Source organism: Abramis brama (assembly GCF_963993115.1).
Source record: "Abramis brama genome assembly, chromosome: 18".
NCBI lineage: Eukaryota > Metazoa > Chordata > Actinopteri > Cypriniformes > Leuciscidae > Abramis > Abramis brama.
This window is the reverse complement of record NC_139980.1, coordinates 24,773,981-24,796,044: the sequence shown is the minus strand read 5'-3', so window position 1 is coordinate 24,796,044 and position 22,064 is coordinate 24,773,981. Positions and strand designations below refer to the sequence as shown.

At 37.7% G+C, this 22,064-nt stretch overlaps 1 protein-coding gene across 5 annotated transcripts in view; it reads right to left on the bottom strand.

Moving 5' to 3' along the window:
* Positions 1–22,064, bottom strand: part of fam49a (family with sequence similarity 49 member A) — a 37,789-nt gene that overhangs the window by 9,623 nt on the left and 6,102 nt on the right. For 2 of the 5 annotated variants that reach the window (XM_084091161.1, XM_084091159.1), the window contains exon 2: positions 1,823–1,877. The gene's annotated coding sequence lies outside the window, so the exon portion shown is untranslated. Of the gene's footprint in view, positions 1–1,822; positions 1,878–2,756; positions 3,063–12,187; positions 12,278–22,064 lie in introns of those variants that run through there. The other 3 variants (XM_084091163.1, XM_084091160.1, XM_084091162.1) reach the window with 3 other exon arrangements.

Genomic DNA, 22,064 nt, shown 5'->3' with positions numbered 1-22,064 from the left:
ATGTTGGAGGGGCCTTGGCAGTCGTTTGTGCAGTGTAATGAAAACCAATTCAGTTTGTTCCTTGACGAATATTTCACAAGTGCTCTTACATGCTTTTGAGAGCCAGTATGGAAAAAAAGTGAAGCGTGAGGGGTACGAGTACATGTTTTATGTACTGGAATAACCAGGAAAGTTGGCGAGGGAGTGTCACACAAAATAACTTCCTGTTTAAAGAAACTAGAGTAAAAACAAACTGCCTAATTTTAATAATTGGTGCAGGATATTAGTACTAGCTGCACGTGTATGGTTTTAATAGGGCTGGGACAATAAATCGATTCATCGCGATTCGTGGATCGATTCCAATTTTTTCCGAATGCATCGCGATTCTCTCTCGAATCGATTCTGAGCTTAGTTTTCAACAGCAGATAGCGCTCTAGGCTAGTTTTTAACGGCACGCTCAAATGCTCACGAAGAAGAGCGCTCATGCGTTCGGTTGAGTCTGAGAATATACTTGCACCTCAGAATGCTTTTATGACATGAGATTAATCTATACAGCCTACTGCAAACACCCTTGTAATTTGCTTCAACCTTTTTGAACTTTATGAATGATTATTTTATAGAAGGTTCAAGTGGTGTGTGTGTAAGGAACTGGAAGCCAGCAGATTACGGCTGTTTCCAAAGCACGCAGTGCCATCTGCTGTTAAAAAATAAGCTCAGAATCGATTCAAGAGAGAATCGCAATGCATTCGGAAAAAATTGGAATCGATCCAGAATCATTTCTCGATTCACAATGCATCAATTTATTGTCCCAGCCCTAGGTTTTAAAATGTAAACTAATAACAATATTTTTTGTCACAGGATGCAAGTTGTCACAGGTAGAAGAGATTTAAAGGGATCGTCTTATTAGTCCACCCAAAAATAAAAACTCTGTCATCATTTACTCGCCCTCATGTCGTTCCAAAATTGTATGACTTTTTTCTTCTGCTGAACATAAAATAAGATCTTTTGGAGAACATTGTGAATCAAGCAACAGAGGAGCCCATTGATTTCCATTCTATGGCCAAAAAAAGAGAGACATTTTTCAAAAGATCTTTTATGTTTCATAGAAGAGAGACATTTATACAGGTTTGGAACTAAAAGAGAGCGAGCAAGGTGCCAGAATTTTCATTTTTGGACAAACTCTGCCTTTAAGTTCAGCCCAGCACTGGGTGTACATTAACACTGAGACCCCCATGGCTTCTGGAATAAGATAAAATCAAAAGCGTCTGTCCTTCGCAATTAAACCATGTATGCTGCAATTAAAGGCCATGCGAGCAGAACAATAATCCACTTTATCCGTGGCTGAAAAGACCTCTGTTAGCCTCTGCCTGCTGAGCAGCTCATAAACAGAGCAGTAAATGAACTTTTGCATCTCGGCTGGGCTTAAACAGAGCTTGGTCTTGCTCAGGTCCTGCATACAGCCGCAATACTAACAACCTCACAAATTACTGGTTTATTCACTTCCTAATGGGGTTCCCACAGTGAGCGTGTTTGTGTTTATCAATTCCTCATGTTACGAGAGGCACCGGCCTACACTACTACAACACTTCCTGCTTTGTAGAGGCTAAACACCACAGCTTTCATTCAGAGTTTACAGCAGTTGTTTATTGTAATAACGTCTGGCTGTTTCTAAGCTCATTTGCTTACACAGAACGGAAATGTTACATACTGTGGCAAGAGGAGCAGAGTTTATTGAGCCTATGCAGACACAGCAAACAAGCCTAATCGAAGTGTAATTGTGACTGTAAATCTGATATTGCCATTGTTAACATGATGCCTCTCAGGGAAGGCTGTTCAGCGTTACCTTTTCTGGAGGAGAATGTATGCTTGCTTTTAGATCATCCACTTGATTCTTGATTCTGAAAAACAAAACATACAGAGCCAAATCAGTCAAGTTGTGTGGAATGAGGAAAACAAACCACATATTTTGTATCAATCTGACAGCATAAAATGTAAACGGTAATTCACCACGCAAACTGTTTCTCACATTTCAAGCAAGTTGTGATAAAAATCATCTCACTATAAAGGTGTATATACTGCAATCTAGTTTGCACCGCTCTCTTGATGGGGAAACAAGTCACTGTGGAACAAGATTAAAATGTGCTAGATAATGATTATAAACAAACAATGACATGAATCAGTCATTTCAATACATTTATCATGGATAGCTCTCTGTGAGATTTAAAATGCACTTCACAGCTGTTTTATGTTAAGTGGGGGATTAAATATCTAGAGAAATTTCAGCCAAGTGTAACTAATGACAACCCAAAAACACTGGAGGGCAGGAACCATTAGAGACACTCTCTCTAAAGAGGCTCATATGCACATGACAGCAATGCACACTGTTTCTACAGCACCTTTCTACAATGTGGTATGGTTATCATTGGTTGTTAAAATTAGTCTTTCAACACATCACAGACAAATCATAAGTGCTTATGTAGCCTACATCTTCAACAATACGGAAAAGGAAAAGAAACAACATTCAAACAACATAGCAGCAGCAAGCAAAGAATGGCAAAAACCAAAAAAACTTGTCACACAAGTTAAGCTGCCAAATTAACAATCCATTTGTCAAGGAAAAAGGAAACTGCCTTCATGATAAACTCATCTACAAAGCAGGTCTCTATAGAGCTCCCCTGACAAAAGACGGGCTGATATCAACATGTGTTGACCTTTTTCCCTGCGAAGGCTTGAAATGAGCTTTCTTTCCTCCTTTGTCAGCATAAACTGATACTCACGGTCACCCTCCCACCAGACGGCGTTCTTGTTGCACGTTCTTTCCTTGATGTTCTTTTGAAGATTAAGATCACTGATCCCAGTTAAAACAGCGGCCTCTTCGGCCCTCACGCATCGCAACGGTGCTAATAAACCCAGACCTTCTAACAGACAGATAGAGAGATAAAGAAGTGCCTCCCTCTGGCTCGACTCCCATCTGTCAGTGTGCATAGTGCTCACACTCGCCACCCCCCTCCTCAAACCTGAGGACAGGGCATGAACAGACCCCACGGGGACTCTGCCATGGAGTCACACACCCTTATATGGGCATACGGCTGCTCAAGCATGAGCGGATGAGTGGTCTTCCCTTCCCTCCTCCTCTGCACCTTTCACTCACTAAAGAAGTCATCACTGTACATTTGTCTACTCCATGCTCTGCAAAACCAGTGGAATTTCTGAATGAAAAACACCATGATAGACAAATTCTTTCTGTGTTTTTGAATCAACACTATCTTGGTAGGATCTTCTTTAGCCCACGATGATCTGGGTCAAAGCAGCATGGGGATATTTTATCTGTGGTATTTCCCTCTCAGCAGGTCCAGGTATTGGAATCAGGAAAAGAGAATTCCCAGAGAATAAACATGTTTTTCAGAACTCGCAATGGAATTTTCCAGTGACCCCAATTACACAAGCTGCACTATGCTGAATAGCAGTTATCATTTGAGATTAAACTGAAAGGATGAATCAGGGAGAATCCCGGCTCTCAGATTATCAGCGTTCAAATTGAACATTTCTGCTCAGTTTATGAAATATGAGAATCTCTGCAACAAGCAGAAATTCAAAGATTGCGTAAATTGAAGGAAAAAAAGCACTGAAATAATAAGAGCTGTGGAATATAATTTTTTTTAATGATGCATCACAAAGTTGATGTCAATGATTCTGCATCGAAGCATAAAAACCAAATGATTTTTAAAAAATGTAATGAAGTAGGCCTAGTATAAACAATTATAAATTATTACCGGCCATTGGGAGGTGTGGCAAAAACTTAGTTTTAGGCCCTGTTTGTGTAAAAAAAATTTTTTACAAAAAGAACATGCATTAACGAAAAAATAAAGTGCAGGACATGCTTGATATAAAAAAAGTTAGGTGTTATTAAGTGCAATAAGACATGAAAACGATCTCAATGTGTTACTCGCACTGAATGACACACCCAAAGCACGCACACAGAAAGCTGCTTCTCTACACCATGCAATCCTGAATTCAGTTCTCTTTAGAGGCCTATTGCGCTAGAACGGTCAGCTACACAACTCTACACCAGTAAACTGGGGTGTGTGGTGGGCGTTCTGGCGCAACATGGCTGCCGTCGCATCATCCAGGTGGATGCTGCACATTGGTGGTGGTTGAGGAGATTCCCCTCTTCTATGTAAATGCGCTTTGAGTGCAGAGAAAAGCGCTATATATATATATGTAATGAATTATACAGAATTACTTCAATATATTATTATTTTGAAATAATTATTTTTAATAACAATGATATAATAAAAAATATATATTGTGATTATTAATATAGTAATTGTTATTAATAAAGCAATTGGAGGAAAAGATGCATCAAGAATCATTTTATAATCGGATCGTGAGGCAAGTGAAGATTCACACTTCTAGAAATAACATTCTTTCCAGAAAAGCTGGGCTGCCACACACACGCATGCATAAATCTGCCAGGATGCCAACAATCTCCATGACAACACAAGGACTATTGCACAGCAAAGCACATTTGAGTAACAGCTTTCCTCTGAGGCAACTGCAGTATGATGAACACAACGTCCTGACCTATAATCAAGGAGGGAGTGAAGTCTGCATCATTCTTAGCTGAACCTAACATGGAAGGTTTTTAGATGATCAAAACTAGATCACATTTTTGGATAAGTACATCATAAATTCCATCACATACTTGGCATTAGTTTAAAAAAATAATAATAATAAAAAAAAAGGTTTCCCCATGAACATCGGAAAAGAGGTTTAAAGACTCCATTCGTCCATGTCTTTAAAGTGCCAGTTAGGTTCCAGAAGTAAAAACTTCATTAACTTTCTCCATAGGGAAATAACGATTACTTATAAACCTATAAAGACAGACTTACTGTGAGCTATAAAGTTGTTAAAGGGATAGTTCACCCAAAAATGAAAATTAGCCCATGATTTACTCACCCTGAAGCCATCCTAGGTGTATATGACGTTCTTCTTTCAGACGAATACAATCTGAGTTATATTAAAAAATGTCCTGTCTCCAAGCTTTATGAGAGTGAATGGCTGAAGGAAATTTGAAGCCCAAAAAAGTGCATCCATCCATTATAAAAGTAATCCATATGGCTCCAGGGGGTTAACAAAGACCTTCTGAAGCAAAGCCATGCGTTTGTGTAAGAAAAATATCCATATTTAAACCTTTATAAACTATAAATCACTAGCTTCCGACAGACGGCCGTACGCATTGATTTACTGTGGAAGACTAACCCCTGATCCGACGCACAGCGTAATGACGCTCAGAGGAAAGAGCAAAACAAAACACTGGTCGCAAATTAGCCATTTTGAAGAGAAATGTCGGAGGATTTCTAAATAATTGAAGAGTAACTTCAGTTTGTTGCACAGCCCTATTAGTTTAAACCGCAAGATACGTTTAAGCTTACGACACTCCTACATCCTACGTCAAACATGCGTCACGGGTTACTCATGTGGTGCAAGTCGACTAGCGTAGTATACGGTCGTCTGGCGGAAGCTAGTTATTTTAGATTATAAAGTTATAACTTGGGTTGCACGAAACTGGGAAAATATGCGATATTGTTGTTGAGTATTGCGATAACGATATTTATTGCGATATTCCCTAGAGAAATGCTATTTTTATTAAGTTTTTTTTTATCATATGTAATGATCATCCTAAAATAAATGGGTAGGCTAATAGAAGAATATCTCAGTTTTTTCATAAGGAGTTAACGTTACACATGCAACACTTTGATTAATGGTTGTCTGTGAGACTATGTTATTGTTACTTGGCATTTCGTTAGCAGTTTTGGTAGATTTGGGCTTACACTTTTTGAAGTCTTCATATAGCTCCCTGAGGTTGCGTTCCAGATGATTGTGGAGATTAGTTTCCTCTCGACGTGGCCCAAATTTTTCGGCACGACTTAGTGACACCGTCACTTATGTTCACATATCGCGTTTTTGCGCGTGCAAATTCGTTATTTCACATGCAGGTGCGCGGCAAGTGCGCTCAAAATGGAAGCACATTTTTCCAGGCCCGCCTATGCCGTGACGAGATGAGATGAGAACATCTAAATTTTTCAGAATTCCGCAAGCTCACGCAGGTCATGGTTGCATAGCAATGACAGACGTAAGCACTTGTGGAAAGAAGGAGATAGCGGCGCGGCCGCGCTTTCCATGCGTTTTTAGACACGATATGTGAACGGCCCCTTGCACAGTACCTGCATTTATGACACGTCTTCTCTGTTGAAGCCAAAATATTGCCATATTTCAGACGTACAGTTCTTTTTAGGCACAGGTTCTTCGCTGTTGTCATTTTCCTCGCTTGTCTCTACTCCCGCCATTATTTTTTATTTTAAAATAAAAACTAATGGCGGGAGTAGAGACAAGCGAGGAAAATCTGATCAGTGGAGCTCTGAGCCACTAGGTTCCCCTTTGGGCCCGATCTAGTCAATAGCATAATAGCACCTACTGGGGAGGCGGGTATAAAGATAGTAAGGCCCCCCCTTTCGATTGGTCGAATTTGGATAAACAACCTATGCATGCATGCATCACACAAATGCTTGGCACATAAAATAAATGCAATTTATCGCACCTCTCTGCGATACGGATATCGCCTATACTATTATCGCGATAACGATAATTTTTCGATATATTGTGCAGCCCTAGTTATAACTATGGGTCTGCAAAAACCCCTGGCTTCGCTCCAGAAGGCCTTTATTAACGTAGATTTGCAGTTCAGAATCAGAACCAGAATGAGCTTTACGCACACTTGGAGAAAAAACGCACAAGAAATTTTTTATTTTGTGTCAATATGTTGAATTTTGGGGTAAAATCATACCCTATATATTGTATTGACAACTCAACAATTAAATAATTACTAGGGGTGTGATGGACACTTATCTCACAAGACGAGACAAGACACGAGATTGGGTTCACGAGAATGAGACGAGATGAGATTTTTGCACAATATTTTATAGAAATCCTCAATGACAAAGTTCATGACTGGAAAAATAGTCTGCAGGTGCATTTTGAAATGTTTTAACAAATAATGTAATTTCAGTTTTACTTTATGAGTATAAATTATCAAATGCATTGAAAGACAACAATATACAAGCACTGTAAAAGGTTTTGCCACATACACTGACTGGCTTTTCTCCTGTATGATTTCACAGGAGTCACTTCAGACTAGGGATGTCCCGATCCGATCACGTGATCGGAAATCGGGCCCGATCACGTGTTTTCAGACTCGATCGGAATCGGACGTTACCTCCCGATCAGGACTCGGATATATATGTATATATATTCTCATTATTTTTTAACACATCTATAGTTATGCGGTGGCACAGAGTTACGCCGGTTTCACACTGCACGCGTTAGCAGAGCGTAAGCAGCGCAGGAGCAGTGCGTATGGTGAGCAGGAGCAGGACACGCGCGTTTTGCTTTCACACTGGCAGCGTTTGTCACGCGCGGCTGAACCGCTGGTTGTGTAGGCTACAGACAGAGTACTCTATAATGGATAAGTTGGCATTGCTTTTTTTCGTTTTCAAATACATTTAAGAAAAAAGACTTGTCAAGAAGCTTATTTTATTAATAATTTCATATAACTTTTGGTTCATCTTTGTTTTTATTGTTCTGGCAACAAGTTTGTTTTTGGACATTTGTTTTCTTTTTAAATTGCTGTTGGTCATTTGATTGACTGTTTAAAACACAATAGATATCATCAATGCACTTTTTGGATAAAACTGCGGTGTATTATGGCCATGATCAATGTATTGTCACTTTAATTCAGCAAAAGCGGCGCAGCAAAAATAGACTCGGCGCCGAAACGATCGCGGCACTTCTGCTCTGCTACGCACTGCCGCGCCACCTCTGCGCGCGGTGTGAATGCTCTAAAGCCTGGTTTAATCTGTTAACATGGGCGGCGAAAAAAATACGCACTGCACGCTCTGCTAACAGTGCAGTGTGAAACTGGCGTAAGAGTTAGGAGTGCAGTTCCTAAAAGCACATTACTGGCTTTGCAAACACTGTAGCACTTTTATTTTTTATTTGTTTACATGCCTGCCGGGTATTTTAAGTTGAGGTGCTATTTGTTTATATATTAGACTTTTTTTATATTTACTGTTGCACTAAAGTCCAAAAGTGAAGAATTTATGTATTACTTGATTGTTCAAGCTACCTCACAGAAGTGCTCTGTTTGTTAACAGAGTTGTTGAATGTTAAAATAAGGTGAATTAAATAAAAAATAAGGAACATCCTGGATCTGTTTTTTCGCTCTTCTTTATTCTTTTTTTATGTATTAAGTATCGGATCGGGACTCGGTATCGGCAGATACTCAAAATCAAATGACTCGGACTCGGACTCGAGGGCAAAAAAACCTGATCGGGACATCCCTACTTCAGACCTTTCTGTACATTTATGTGCTTCCAGAACTTCTGATTGAGGCTGTGTGTGACCTCCTGACTGAACTACTTTCCAGAAATTGAACATAGAAATAAAAACAGTATAACAAAAATAAATAACATTTTTCTTAGTCTTATTAAGTGCAAACAATAAATGCAAGTGCAACCATAATCAAAGTACTGTAGTGCACAGACTCTCTTTATAATTGTTGTGAAATAGCTGTTTTATTTTGCACCAGCAGTTATAGGGTTAAAAAGGCCGGGTAGAGAGAAATGAGCGAGTGAGGCTGGTGGGATTGGGTTTGGCCGATTAAAAGTTCAGAAAAGGAGCCACCCTTGTCTGTCTTTCTTCAGGCGTTACAGTACTCTCTCAATATTTAAAGTGCAAACAGAGACCAAAACAGACCAGAGCCACAAATACACAGTCAAGAGATAGGTTTGATATTGAGAGACAGGCCTAATTTGCACACATCAGGGAGCTCATGTTTTACTTTCACTTAGGGATTCGCGATCGTACGTACTCCGTGTAAATAGAACGTCGGTGCGAAAAACATTTATCACATCGCTACGCAATCAGTGAACCGTGATTCCTGCTGCACTGTGTGCGATTGAAACTCGTGCTGGATGAGCAGAGCAGACGTTTACAATAGTTTTTATTTTTATAAAAACAGCAAAATGACAGTGGAGGCGGTGCCTGTAATGTAATGTGAATGTATGGTGAATGGTGGCCTATTCTATGCTAATTTCACCCTCACGCTCCGTCATGGCGATATCGTGAGACAGCTTTTCACTCGACTACCATCTTATATTATGCATAATTGGATGTTTTTAAATAAACAGTGAAAAAAACTGTACAAATTTTAGGGCTGGATGATACGACGATATATATAATATTGACAAGTGATCACCCTATATTGTATTTATATAAAGTGTTCACAGGAAAATTTGCTTTATGTATTTCCCCGGCGTCGAAATCAGGCACATTTGAATGCCAGAAAACACAATTCCTGGCTGCATGTTAATATCCATGGATCACTGGATCTTTGGTAAGTTGTAAGGAAAACTTAGAGTCCAACCTTTAGTTTAAACTGATAATCGTTAGTTTTACTCACGTTTTCTCAGTTTACCCTATTAAATCCAGTCATGTAGCAGGCTCTTTTGCCACTCGGTCCAGCGGGAAAATAACGTCAATGCATACCCTCTATAGAGTCGGTCTCCCTACACTCTCAAAATACTTGATATGGGGTGTGATATTTGAATATATAAGCATATTTTACAATAATTTACAATAATTGTACCTTAATATTTTTATCCGATTTTCAAGTACTTTTTTTGCTTCAAAGTTTGTAATGTTATGATTCACCTCATAGATGGTTGGCTGGGTTCATCATGACTTGAAATGAATATGGAAAAAATTATTCCAACTTATAATTTCCAGCTTTGAGGTCTTCTAGGTAGTAATATAGTCTCTTTCAGCAGACATAGACATCTAAAATCTTCAGGTAAAATGGACCTAAAACTTCAGGTTTTGAGACACATTCAACACCAGACAGTAATACCAAATAGCAAATAATGTTCATCCAAGCACTGTTATTGTTAACTAAAACGATTACAAATTGTTCTAATTTAAAGAAATCTAAAATCAAATGAATGTTATAAAAAAAACTTAAACAAAAATGAGAAATGATGTCTTGGCAACTAAGTTGAAGTCCTAAAATTACAAAAATTAAGAAAAACAAATTAAAGCTAAATACTAATATAAAAAAACCTAGCCTATTAAAAATGTTAAAAACTATTAAAAATTCTAAAATGTAAACATATAGGCTTATAAATAAAAACTCATTCTAAATATTAAAAAATACCATAAAAGTAAATAAATAATGCCAATATAACACTGGTACATCCATTTAAAGGCAGAAGACTAAAATATATAATTTAAATATATACATTTTTTCAAAACATTTTTATCCAGTTAAGTTATTTTTTTTTTGTCTCAAAACAAAAGAAGCTCAAATACACACCAAATGACTCAATATCAAGTACCAGAATCTAGACTGAGGAGCTGGGTCCATTTTTAAAAGCATTAGACTCTGACCAGCTGCTAACCTCCAGGACAAAGCTGTTTGACTGTGAGAGGCAGATGGGCTCTTCAAACGACCCAGGCCAAATGACCAACAGCATGAAATATTCAAGCAAACAACTCACAGTTCCCGTTCTCACTTGGCTGACACACATAGCAATCTAACTACAAATAGACAAGTGAGATTAGTTTAATAGTGTCCCAGCAATCATATCAGTGCAAGAACATAACATGGCATCTGTTGACAAACTGTGGCTGCTGACTAAAAGATGGATTACTTGACTTGATCCTTCTACTTACGTTCAGCAGCACAGTCAGAAGCAATTGTGATGAAACAGATGGTGCTCTGTCACAAAAACAATGTCTACACCATGAAATTGTAGCACCTCTAGGCAATGACTGGACTTTTAAATGATGACATCATGGATCTAAAAGATCTTTGTTGTAATCATGAGGCAAGATTAATTTACGTCTATATTCAAGGATATCTTTTATTTGATGTAGGATAAATGGGCAAAGACTGGGTAGAGCCTGCTTATAATTATCATCATGCAATGCTATGTAAAGGTAGGAAAAGTTGTCTTCCGAGTATCAATTTCTGATATCCATTCTGCACATCAGCATTGGCAAAGTGTTTTAACCCAGACATAAAGGCAACACATCAGCCATTCAAGAAGCTCTTAAGAGCCACTCCCCTCAGTTCATCCAGAGGTTAAGATGCATGAAGAGTCAATGAAGTGTAAAACTTTAAAAACCACCAAGTGTAGATGGACAAAAAAAAGCAGAAGGAAACAGTGAAATACAATGGCTTCAGTACAGCAAGTGAAAATATTAACTCAGTCTAATTAGTGTTACATACATAACAGGTCTTTTCCCCTTCTGAACTGGTAACATGCCAACGATAACATTTTGAAATGGGCAGGAGTCGTCTTTTTTTTTTTAACAGCAAGTAGTAGCAAAAATAGACTGGATGGCTAATCTCAAAAGAATGTGATTTTAATGATGGGCCAGTTCTGGGATTTGAAGTATGACTGAGGGGGGTTCCTGTAATCCCGTTTCCTTTAAGAGCACTGTAAACTCACAAGCAGCTCACATAAAACAAACACAAAACGAATTAAAAACTTGCCCACCCTTACATAGCCAACACTAAGATTACAACAGCTGTATCAGCTAGTCAGTTAACTATGCTGTCACAAGAAAATTCACAAATATATATTTTCAGGAGCTTACTAATGGCTCATTATTATCTCATTATTGTGCTTTAACACTTAATATAGAAGCACTTATCATCTTTGTTTTTAACAGATATGAAAATCTCAATATAGAAAATAATAAATGAAACATTTCATTCATAAAGTATTTGGTTAAATCAATACATGGCTACTTAATATATAAACCATTATACAAAATTGCTTGTGCTGCCTGTTATGTATTTTTGCATTACCTAATTACCACTAATGCACCAATTCTTTTGACAAACCAAAATGTTGTTGCAAGGTTTAGTGGTTTGGTGTTTTACAAACATTCATTAGACAGGCCATACATCACACTTTCCATTTGTCCCATTTTTTTTTAAACAAAAGTTGCTTCTTGTTGTAATTTTATTTTATAAGTAGACACAGCTAACAAACAACAACATGATGTTGTTGATACTGTATAATACAGAGTAGGAACATTAAGATATAAAACTGATCGGGAGTCTAAATATTGTGCCACTTACTGTATGCAATGTGTCAGCTTCACACACACAGCTACAGAAAACCAGGTGAGAAATAGAGCTTCCTCTGCGATAAAAACCCTGGAGAAAAGTAGCAAAGCGAGCTTACTTTACAATGTGTGGGAGTTCTTAATCTTTTAATGCTCAGTGCGGTCTCTGAGAACCACCAGAGTAGTGCAGAAAACACAGTGATAGAACACCACACAATAGACTCAAAAGTCTAGCCTACCCAATAACAGTGTAGTAAAAACAGCCATTTCCTGTCTGTCTCCACAACAAGTCCATTTGCTGCAAGCGGCTCATCACTAGTGGTTTCTCTCCATTCTGCTGTTGCTGAGATAGCATTCATAATGGAGAAATATTATATACTAACCTCATAAGGGGACATCTAAACATAGCCAAAGAAAAATATCAGATACTGTAACAGTTATAATGAGTGAATCATCAAAATACTCCCCGTCTTAAATCAATGCTTTAGCAACTTGCTTGCACAATTTCTGAAATAAAAACTTGTACTTGTACTTGTGTACTTGTACACGCGTGCAAACTGCACTGCCAAATGGTGTTTGTGTAAAGCATGCTCATATGGGGAGCTAATCTGCAAAAAGACTGCAAAAACACAGTATCACACCCCACGCTCAGAGAATGTGAAGCAGACTACAGACAGAACCAAGTGTTGTGGCTCACTCGCACTCACAACATTTTATATCACGATTTTTATTTAATTAATTGTGTAAGCACATCCAAGTATAAAACACTGGTACACGCACTAGGGGTTAAACGGATCGTTGTTGATCCGTACGGACCAGGCCCCATGGTTTGGCACGCATGTTATTTAAGGATCAATTGCAAGTTTAAACGTAATAGAGTGAAAGGTTATCATTTGCACGTTTTGTCTTCTAGTTTACACATTCAATAGATTTTAAATGGTGGTTTAGATTTTAAACCACAAGAAGAGGCAAGGGAGAACTTAATTCGGTATTGCGTGCTGTTATCTGCAGAGGTGGACAGTAACAAAGTATATTCACTTGAGTACTGTACTTAAGTACACTTTTTGAGTATCTGTACTTTACTTGAGTATTATTTTTTCTGGAAACTTTTTACTTTAACTTCACTACATTTGAAAGATAAATATCGTACTTTTTACTCCACTACAAATCTGTCAAGGTCCTTGAGTAGAAAGTAACATCAGTCAGTGGATGATTTTGGTTGCAGGGGTTGCATTTTGGTTGGAAATGAAAGTCGGGTTGACGTCAGAACCCTGCATCTCATTGACATCAGAACCCGACGTCAGATTGACGTTGGATATTGTTTGAAAATAAAAGTCGGGTTGACGTCAGAACCCGACTGATGTTGGTTTCTGACGTCAACACGATTTTCATTTTCAACCACAATACAACGTCTGTCCAATGTTGGAGATCAACGTCAATCTGACATTGGATTCTGACATAAACCTGATTTTCATTTTCAACGTTGGGTTTGGTTTTCTAAATGCGAATTTTGTCACTTTTTTGGAGCACACTAGCTTATACTGTAGATAACAGTAAGACTAACATATTCATACTAAAAGCCAAAAAACTTTAAATAGGGCAATATTTGAGGGAACAGCCATTTGGGTGTCGGAAACCATTGTGGACTTTATTGAGTGCACTTATTCAATCTCACATTCAATCCCACTACTGGAACTGTGTTCTAGAAATAAATTTGATATTGATATGAGGTTAGGTATGCAGGCATAGATTCAGAGGCATACGGTAGCCTACTTACATACAACAATGCAACAAAACAATGCATTGACATTTACTTTTTACTTTTGATACTTAAGTACTTTTAAAATCGAGTACTTCTGTACTTTTACTTAAGTAAAAATAGGTCTTTACAACTTTTACTTGTAACGGAGTAATATTTGACCAGTAGTATCTATACTTTCACTCAAGTAAGGAAGTTGTGTACTTCGTCCACCTCTGGTTATCTGTGTGCACAGCCGCACACACCCGAGGCGCGGACACAGACAGAGAGGTGCGTTTCAAGGCGGGCGTACACGGTGCGATTTGACTCCGCAGATGATTTTTTTCACTCAGGAAAAATCGAGTGGAAATCATCCTCGCATGGTCGCGGCTCGCAGCATGTGAGAGGAATTACGAGCACCTCCCGACCTCCCAATAATTTTTAAAAACGTTTAAAAAATTTGGGGAGTCGGCCCGAATTTCACCACCGTATACGTCCCCTAATGCCAAATCATACACAACCACGTCACAGGCTAGATCGATGGGGCTATACCTCAGTGGCAGCAACCATACAGTGTGCGCATACAGTCACACACACACGCACACACTTCTCTCTCTTTCTCACGTTTTTGTGTTGAAAGGAAAGGCTACAGTTCTCTGCTTTTCAACAAATCATTTGCACACACATTTCTGCCATTTTTCTATCTGAAGCTAGTTGCCTGCAACATTGAAAGCTCCGGTCTCTGTATTTAGCGCAAAAGCTCACGTGATTGCCGCCGACTCAGGATAAAATTCGTGCAGGACAGTCGTGCCGTGTACCCAGCTGCTTTGACGCAATTATTAGTTTAACTGACTCGTAACGTGTGCAATATCTCGCGACCTCCCGAGTGTCCGAACTCGCACCGTGTACGCCCGCCTTTAGATAGCGAAGACTCCGAAATGATTCCTCTTTCGTGTCCCCAATGCACTTGGATGGACACATACTGTACACATATATTATGTCAGTCAAAATACCCGTCTCGACAAGTATTCTCGTAAACACATTCGGTTATGTCTTAAGTGAATGAGCTGAGAAAGAAATCGGATGTGTATCATTATACTGGATCTGTGACAGCAGCCTATAATACCTGAAATTGTCTGCCATGTTAATCAAACTACAAAACACAGCTTTAACAAAGATTAATCTATATTAAATTTATACAGTGAACATAGTGTTATTTTACATGTAATTATTACATTTCTGTACCCGAAATGAATACTACAGCTAGACCTTATTTTTGTAACTTTATTTTGTATTTATCTATTGTCTTTTTACTGTCTGTTCACTTGCCTTTAATGTTATAACTTTATTAGTTAGGCTAGTAGTTTTTGCTGTGGTGTTGGTCGGAGTACTTAAAGTGAGCTTTAAGTAATAAATGGAAACAAAGTTATCCACCCAACCCAAAAAAATGTTCTTGCTGATCCGAAAAATGATTCGATCCGTAATATGATCTGAACCGTGAGTTTTGTGATTTGACTAGTACACACACAAACCATGACCATGCAAAGGGCTTGTGCGGCATAACAAATGCTGTGGGGAAAAATGCGGACGAAATCATGGAATCTAGTCATGAAAATGGAATTAACAGTATAATGCGGAATGTCATGGAATTTGGCAAATATTGGATGAATAAACCAACAGTAGTGCTGTACAATTAATACAATATGGACAAGTATCTGTGAATTTTAAAGCACAAAAACACTGCTATTTAAATATGAAGTCTGCATGTTCTGCATTTCTCTGTGAAAATGAGTGCCGCAGTTTCATCTACTACACATTCTTCAAGCACACGACACTCGTCTCACTATATGAGGTCACTTCACCTGAACATCCACTCCAGAGTCGGTCTCAGAATTCCCTTCACAAACATTTCAACATTTTGTTTCATATTAAAAATATCATCATATATACACAAACTCAGAAGTCTTTACAACAACCTGTCAAAATAAAAGTTTGGTTTAGCTTGAAGAAACTGTGACTAATGTACAGTAGAATATATTTCTCAAAGTTAGGGGTAATTAGGGGTGGGGGGAAAATCGATTCACATTGATTTTTATAGGCTATACTGTACCTGAATTGTATACATTTTTTCTATTGTATTTGTCCTATTGTTTGTAATTTGCTGCTTTGTTCCTATTTTTAATATAAAAAAATAAAATAAAATTGCCTGCCTTGCTTGACTGCCAGTCATGTGTGTAATGATTGCAGTCGGCTTAATAATAATATTGTGTTGACTGATATGGGAAGAAAAACTAAATCAATTCCAAAGTTCAAATTTAATTCAGTGGATTTTTTTTCTTCAAGACCCACCTATTCACCTGTCTACCACAGTTAAATAGGAAAAGTAACACAAAACAGTAAAACTAGAGTCAAATCTATGTATAGCCTAGCCTATATCGAATCGAAATTTGATTCAAAATCAATAATAGACTTTTAATCGAATCAGGAGGTACCAAAAGATTCCCACCTCTAGTAATAATAATAATAATAATAATAATAATAATAAAGGTATTAAAACTTTATTTTTTAGGACTATGACATTTTTCATCCATGTTTTAATTTTAACAGTAAACTACTTTTTTGACAAGTCGTGAAGCACTTTGTCAAAAAATTAAAAATGATTTTCATTTGATTACATTTTAAAATATGCATTAAGCTGTTGTTTTTTGTCTTCAGTTGACTCAATTTTAATAAAAAAAATATTATATTGTTAAAGTTCTATGAATTCAATTGATCAGACATGGTTTTTAATTATTTAAATTTAAAGAACCATTAAAACAGAATCCAGAAAAATTAAAACAGAAAATTGTGGGAAAGAATAAAAATGGATTTCAAAGGCTACCATGCTACTTCTTGTCATGAATACTGTGTCTTTAACTTTACCAGCCATGTCTACTTTAGACAATTACATTACACCCTCATACTGTTTGTCAGAACACCTACTCTTCATTGATTCAAATAGCATATAACTTCAAACACGGTTACAGAATTGTATAAAATTCTCAAATAATATGTTGTTTTATTTTAAAAGAACTTGCTTTCAAAACTGTAATATAACTTGTGTTTGTAGCTACAAATTGATCCTACAGCTTGCTAACTGCACAGGGTGGTCTAAAGCACAATAAAATATTTAGTGCCGACCTAGTGCAGAAAGGTCAGTGAGCCGTGCACAAGTGCATTTTGTTTGCTTTAAAAAAGCTCTCAGAACACCACAGAGCTTAAACCTGCTTCTTAAACTGACACCTGACACATACCATATCAGATGTGAAATTCTGCATCAGAAGACTAAAAGCAAAGGTCTGTCATAATAACGACTTCTTCAACCAATAAACTCAAGAGCATAAAAGGCTGAAAGGCACAAGGGATGCTCCACCCTGTATAACATAACAGAGACACCAAAGGGCGAGACCTCATGGTTTCATCCATTTTTAAAGACCTCTCTGTTTTGACTGTGTGAAGTACAGCAAACCTAAAATTGGGTTAGGAGAACTGTGCCTCCCTCGGGCTGCAGTAAATGTGACTGAGGCTTGAAGGAGACTGGTTCATTTTTGCCCCTACATGGGCACTGGTGGGCGGGAAATGTGGCAGGAGGCAGGGCGACATAAACACTGCCACAATGGTTGCCTTGCTTCCTCTGCCTTAACACTGTGCTCAATGGGGTCATGAGGGGTGGGGCAACACTTCCAAAACAACGCATCCCATTCAAACACCACATGTGAACCTCTGGTCCTAAAAATATGAGTGTTTATAGTGTCTAAAGAAATTTAGATCCTTCAGATAATGGCTTCTCTTAATTAAAGTATGCAAAACTTCATCTAGCCAATGTTGGCATTTTGGATTATCGGGCAGAGGAAAGAGTGTTGGAAAACAAAAAAACAGATTCAGTGCATAAACCGCTGGGGGTTTGGTATTCAGAGGCGGCCTCCGCAGCCCATCATAAAGCGTGTAGGACTTAGAGGCGTACAATTCTTCTTACAGTCCGCTTTTGGTCTGAATAGCACTTCTGTTTTGTGATCTTGGCATCTCAAAAGCTCTGAGATACAAAGAGCCATGTGGGGAAGAGCCTCATTAAAGCTTGTGTTGGTTATCTTACAACTACAGCTGCACAATTAATCAAAATAAAACTGTTATCGTGATGTGGTTTAGTGCGAATATCAAATCACAAAGGCTGTGATTCAATTAATTAAACATACTGTATATATATTAGAGATGCACCGATTACAATTTTCTAGGCCGATTCCGATTTCCGATTTTTCATTGAGTTTGACCTGCCGATACCGATTTTAGCCAATTCCGATTTAATTTTTTTCTAACCACTTTACAGCACACACAAATATTTATTTTCAGTCTTTTCTTTAACCCTTTCACGCCTATAGTTTAAAATATTCTAACTGACACCCCCACCCCCAGAGTGAGTTTTTTCAAGGCGAACGTTCCCTTTAATGTTTCCATGGCGACGCGTCACACGATACACTGCAGCCACAATAATACTGTATGACAGATGTGTCGCTTTTATTTCGCAAACTTGCAAAATATTCACAAACTTGCTTACCATGTCATCAACTAGCCTATCTGATATTCCGATTCTCAAATACGTGTAAGTGAGTGTGTTTGGTCGTTTAAAAACCTTTATAAATAATCTTGATCTATAACATGAGATGGGCGCCGCAATGTTGTCCTGTCAGTCGGATTTACAGCACGTGAATTCATCATTTTCTCCCGAAATAAATGCAAGATATTGGCCGGTGAACTGAGAAGAATAGAGTAAACTTTATAGTTAACGTACTTCCACTATGTTTGTCTGATATGAATAACACATGTCGGCAAATTATCACAAGTGAATGTATCAACTGTTTTCCCAAACTTGTAAAGAGAAATTTTAAGCTCCTTGCAGTTTTCCACCAAAATAAATGCTTGATAGTTTAATATTTGAAAATGAACAGATTAAGTATATTAAATATTAGTATTATAATTTTACAGCTGCACTGTAAAGTAAATTATAATTGTATATTATTGTTCTTATACACTTCTTTTTAAATAAAAACTAGGTTAGATTTTAGATATCCCAAATCTTGTAGTCCTACTTAGAGAGAACATACACTTACAAACCTTTGGGCTCATTATGGTCCCATATGTAATTAGCATTAGTGGTCGACCGATATATCGCCAAGGCCGATATTTGGCATTTTTGAAATATCGGCATCGGCCGATAAGTTTTTCTGATTGGCCGATGTGTTGGAAGCGGGACTTTTATTTTGACGGCGCTCTGGACTTTTATTTTGACGGGCGGCGCTGAGAACATCAGCGCCAACGGCAGCTCCTCAGATCACACAGCGCTCACTCACATTCTCCGTCTTCATTAATTTACGATCTCTATCAGTCATATCTAATACTTTGTTAGACAGAACTGGTAAACAAAGAAAGTAAATGGTAAGTAAAGTAAAGCGTTTGCTTTTATATTATTTGTAACACAAAAAAGACAAACAATCAGGCTAACATACTTTCTCATTTAACGTTACCTTCAACATTCAGCAAATGTGCATCTACGTCATTTAAACAAATCTCTGAATATAATAAACATTTAATTTCACAAACCTTGCAGATTTAATTGAATCCAGCTGTGATATCTTGTGAAGTGTGCATTACTGTCTGCGAGTGACGGTCGGTCCATGCGAAGTGAGTGAATGCGAACAGAAGATCAGCTTCACAGGAGACGCGATCAATATGCTGATATAACCAGTTGCCAACTGTGTCATATTCATATCTGTGATATATCCAGTTGCCAACTGTGTCATATTCATATCATTTTCACTGTGCTGTATGTAAAATTAGCGTTACCAAGTCTTTATTGAAAAAAAATATGATTACCAGCACGAAATTGCCAGATTACTGAGTGCCCTGTTACAGTGTTTACTTTCTTTTTATTCACATATTCATATTTCTAAACAATTATTTTGTGAAAAATACTGTAATAGGATTGCAGATTCAAGAAGTTGCCATCTAAAGTATAAAAGCATTTTTATTTTAAAGATTTGTTTTCTAATTTATTTCTAATTTATTAAATATTGATTAAAATAAATATATATAAAAATATCGGCTTTATATCGGCCACCCTATATAAAGCCGATGCTCTCAAAGAAAACCCTGCTCTCAAAGATATCGGCATCGGCCATCAAAAAAACAATATTGGTCGACCACTAATTAGCATGACTCTATGGTATGTTGAAAAACTACTTGCTTAACAAAAGCACTAATTATTCACCCTAGTACATAGTACAGTAGTTGTTGCAAAAAGGGTTTTAGCTTTGCAACTATTTTAGATTCCTGACTGACTCTATCAAAAAAATATCTGGGTCATGGAGGCTTCATGAACCAATTCATTGTTTCTTGGTGTCATAGGAAAAAGAGCACTTGGTATTTGGCTAACCCTTCCAGTCCAAATAAATAGATAGCAACAAATAAACAGTAAAGCAAGGGCCAGATTACATAAATTTAAACAAGTGAATCCAAATTAAAGACAGAGAGAGGAAGAGAGAGAAAGAGTATCTGAGCTATGATGGATTTCATTCACAGTGCTTTCACAGACTGTTACCATGGACAAAAACATCATAAATCTAACTTCCAGCAGCTGCTCGATTCGATGAAAAAGCAGCATCACTGAGAAGAGCCAGACAACTCTGGCGGCCAAGGTTACTGTCAAGTTTAAATGCCAGCTGAGGAGTCAGGTCTGGCAACACTCCAACTCACAGTGTACAGCTGAACACAGAGTTGTCACTTATAACCTACACGATCACCTGCAGATAGCAAAACCACACTTCTGTTTTCAACAGGAGGCCTACAAGCTTTCACAAACAGCCTACTTAATATATTATGTAAAAATATTACCAGTGGTTTCTGCAATCATTGCACTTCACATAAGCTACTTCCCCTGTGATTACCCTCAGCGTAATCGCCTGTCTGACAAACAGGGCAGAAATAAGAAAGTGTAAAACAAGCAGGAAAGTGTTGAAAGTGAACAACAGAAAAGATCACACTGGTGTTCCACATACGGCTGGGGGAAAAATTGACTCTTAGATGCATAGCGATGCAGATGTGGACGATTCTGAATCGATTCACAAATGTCACAAATGTATTTCTTTCTCTAATATCATAATATTGACGGAGCGCAAAATGCAGAACTCTGAAGCGTGCACGTGCAGTGCCCGGACACGGACAGTCTGTGGCGTGCACATAACAGAGACGCAAGATGGCTGAGCATGAAATCCAAACGGCACCCTCTTCGTTAAAAGCTAACGTATTGAAAATTGGCAATTTCATTGTGACCTATTTTGTATTTTTTGTATGATAGCTGCTTTCTGTATTGTTTAGTTTCCACATCAATATGCTGTAAACCGATCTGTTATACGTAGGTTTACTGTACTGCCCTCCACAGTCACAGTGTGTATCAGTGCAATGCCAGTTACAAAAAGTTACATTTTGACTGTGCTCTCTGCAGATGTTCATTTACTTTTTTTGTATAAGCTGTTTTTTATTGTGGTATACAGCAAAAATTTCTAGTCATAACTCTTTATTATTTAGTTGTGTATAAGAGCGGCTTTGTATGTTACTAATTATTCAGAAGTCCACATACATTATTTTTATTTGAGAGCTGCTGGTACATAATTCTATATTTTTTAATGAAAGCTGTTTGTGATTTTGCTACAGCAAAACGTTTTTGTTTGTTTTTTTGTCTGAAGGATTATATTGCTCATTGCACATAACAGGAGGATGTTGGTCAGAAGTCTACTATAGTATGTTAGAGATTCAGAATATGCTGAAGTGTATTCATTTACTACAAGTATGCTGCTAGTACAGGCACACATTTATTTTCCTGTTGGTTCTTTGCAATGTTGGGACATATGCTGGCAAATGCAACCTTACCGTTAATTGACTTGCCAAATCACTTCCATTTGTTTTATTAATAAAATTAATTTAGGATGTATTGTAAGTAAATTCTTTATGGGTTATTATAAATACTTTGCTTTAAAAGTACCAAGTAGTGACACACAAAAAAACATGCACCGACAATCGTTTTAGCATCGCAGCCCTCTGAATCGTAATCTAATCGAATCGA